The sequence below is a fragment of the Cavia porcellus genome, unplaced genomic scaffold, assembly GCF_034190915.1.
Source record: "Cavia porcellus strain 051 isolate PalLab524CR breed Dunkin Hartley unplaced genomic scaffold, mCavPor4.1 scaffold_3, whole genome shotgun sequence".
NCBI classification, from domain to species: Eukaryota; Metazoa; Chordata; class Mammalia; order Rodentia; family Caviidae; genus Cavia; species Cavia porcellus.
This window is the reverse complement of record NW_026947486.1, coordinates 13,562,635-13,566,170: the sequence shown is the minus strand read 5'-3', so window position 1 is coordinate 13,566,170 and position 3,536 is coordinate 13,562,635.

Here is a 3,536-nt window from a genome sequence, read left to right as displayed (position 1 = left end):
TGATTTGACTGACTGTTTTGTTATGTTACATTTGGTTTTATTCTCTTCAAAAAAAGTATTAAGAACTGTGGGAGTAATAAAACCCCAAATGTGTAACTGTTATTGTAAAAAAAACAGAGGAAAAGAAAGTGCTCTAAAGGATATAACTGCATGTATATTTAAGTGTATAAGATAGATAACCATATTACTGAATTTTTGTTGGACCATTGAACAAAACTGTTTGCAGTCTCACTGTTTGAATGTCCACTTTATATGCTTTAATTTTGTAACTTGAACAACTATTTCTAAGAGGACAATATGTAATCAATTAACTAGTGATTTCTTACTGTTTATTTTTTGAAATTCTGTATTACTTGTACCCTTTTTCTGTTTTTTTCTTTTTCTCTTTAAATAAAATTTTAAAAAAAGAAAGAAAGCTTCTTTCTGAGAGAGAGAAAGACAGAAGGGGTCCCAAGAGAGAGTTGCCAAGAATTATTGTCTTTTTTAGGGACGTTTATAGGGTAAACCACAAAGTGAAGTAAGTCTAAGATGGGAAAAAACATGGCAACTCACAAGGTGGGCATGAGGAAAGACAGAACTACGGCCAACCAATAAGATTAATTATTCATGTAAAATTGAACTAGGGACAAATGGGAAAGCAAGTCACATAGCAAACAGGCACTCATATAGTTACTCTTTCTGTAGGTGTTGGGTGAGTGACTCCTGGATCCCCAGTGTGATAGAGACCTATTTAAAATGTCAATCCCTGATGTTTATCCTTAGGAAATACATGTATGCATTTGTTTTATCCTTTGTCTTGCAGTCTGGCCCACAGCAGAAATGTCTGTCTCCCCCACAGTCGTAAGTTATCTCGTCTTTTGCAATGGCTCCTTTGAGGGCCCATCCCTGTCTGACTGCCTACAATATTTCTATCTAACTCAGTTGCCTGTACATTTGTGCCACATTGGTTTAAAAAAATTGCTAGTGTTCACCTGCAAACAAAGCATTCCAAAGTGTGAAAATAGCATTTGTCATGGCAACAGATTTTTTCAATCCATGAAACCTTATACTTGATCCATCTTCTACCATGGCTTTCTCTTATTTATAAAGTGTAATAGAATCATGTACTTCCAGAAAAGCAAATGATGGATACTCAGTGAAGATTCCTTATTTCTAAATATGTCATACCAACAATCAACATTAAAAGGGCTTTAGAAACCAGATTGAGGAACAAATAAAAAATAAGTTCAGGTGTACATTTCTTACCAGCTAGATATGTCAAAGGATAAAATCATGATAAGTTAGTTTAAGATCTTCATTGATTGTTATGATTTCTTTAAATGTCACCCCAAAGCCTCAAGCAGTCATAGAGGTGGCTGAATCTAGCACTTGTGATTGGTCCATTGTCTAGTGCTGGGATTGGTGGTGTGTGTACTGCACCTACCCAGGGGTGGGTAGCTGGCATACAATATAGGAGAGGGGAGGAGATGTGCTTTCCCCCTCTTTGCCCCTTTTACTGTTGTCACTTGTGGCCACCATGAACAGTTGCCCCTTAGCTATGCCTCCCTGCCTTGGAGCCAGCTGAGTAGGGTCTGAAACTTTTAAATACTGTAAGCTAAATAAACATTTCCTTCCCTAATTTTGGGCATCAGGTGTTTTGTTTCACCAACTAGAGAAAAGTAACCAAGACAGAATTTGGTACCAGTGTAGTGGGGCTGTTGCTGTGATGGTACCTCACCATTTGGTTTAAAAGCTTTTGGCAATGGCTTGTGACAAGGGTTTAGAAAGATTTGGTGATGTCATCTGAAAGAGTGGTGCTGGAACACCTTAGGCTGCTCTGCATGGGAAATTCTGATCAGAGTTCAAGAGACCAGAAGGCTGGTAGAAAGCCTGCCAGTAAAGATCAAGCTTGGAGGAAGTTTCTACTGGGAAAGACTATGTTGGGTTCTAGATTCCAGATGATGTGTGTTATTGGCTTGGCAGGAAGTTTAGGTGCATTTTGCTTGTGTCCAGAGAGTTTGTCTGAGACTAAGTTCAAGGGTCGCAGACTGATTAATCTGGCGAGGAAATTTCAAGGATGTCAAATGTTGAGATGGTGGCATGGCTATTGTTGGGACTTTTAGCGAGATTTATGTTGCAAATCAAGAGCAAAGAGCCCAGCAGGGTGATTTAAAATATTGCAAGTTTGGTCAGAAAGCTGTGAACTATAAAAATAGAGCTGAGGTCTCGATCATTGAGAAGAAACAGAAAAAATTTAAAAAATGACTTGTGGGCATCACAGAAAGAGGCAGTGGGTCTACACCCTTTGCAGTCTCAAAACTACAAAAGTGAAAGACTTTGTTTGGAGGAGAAAGCTGCAGAGCACCATGCTCCAGAATGGCAGCACAGGCTACATGATGTTCCAAAATGGAAATGATCACACTGGGTTCCACAATGGTGGTAGCATAGGAAAGCTGTTTTTCACAATCAGATTCAAAGTGCTCAGCAATCCAGGTACTCAACTCCTAAAGCTAAGAGAGGGGAAGACCTGGCTACTGCCCCAGCTGGCAGCAGACCTCAACAGCATCCACATGGTGCTGATTTTAAGCACACGCAGAATACAGGTGTTCTGAAGTTGAAAAGGCTTCCATTCCAATTTCAGAGGACCTTGGACACCAGGCAGTGTGCCCTTGAGAGGGCAATGTGTGAAGCTGTGAGTGTGAAGATTAACATGCAGTGGAGAACCCAGAAGTTTGGAAACGCAAGAAGTATGGATCATCTAAGAAAACCTGAAAGAAGTGAGCAAAGAGGGAAGCTATGAGAGCTAAAGCCACTAGGAATGCTGTGGAAGTGAAGTCACTCAAGCTTTTTGGAGCTCACAACCAGATTTCTTCAGATGTTGACTGTGAAAGTCCAGGACTTAATCTTTGTCCTATTGGAAATGGACTTGTTTTGGTTCCAATCCTTTGTAGCCCCTTGTTTGTACCTTTTTAAATGGTAATTTTATCTTGTACCTTTGTAAATTGGACGCATTTAACTCCATTTTCATTTGTACAGATTATAGCTATTACTTTGCTTTAGATCTCGGAGAAGACTTGAGACTTGGACTTTTCAGCAATGTTGAAACTGTTAGGACTTCGGCAACTCTTGCGGATGGACTAATTGTCTTTTGCATAAAAAATGTACATGAGTTTTGGGGGCCCAGTGGTGGAATGTTGTGGTTTATTTAAATGTCACCCCAAAGCTTCATGTAGTCATGGAGGTGGCTGAATCTACTGAAATCTCCAAATATTGTAAGCTCAATAAATCTTTCCTTGTCTAATTTGGGGCATCAAGTATTTTGTCTCTGCAATGAGAGAAAAGTAATCAATATACTGATCTCAATTTTTGATTCTAGAATTGGAAAGTGCTTCATTCCATGAAATAGAAGTGTTCCAATTATTTAAGCAGGGGCATTCGGTTTGGTTTTATAGACAGAAAAAGGCAGATAGCAAAAGCAGCCTAGTCATTTAAAAGCTATTTTCCTTATAAGTCAGAAAAAGGGAAACAAGATAATAGAAAAATAGCTGACTGGTTAA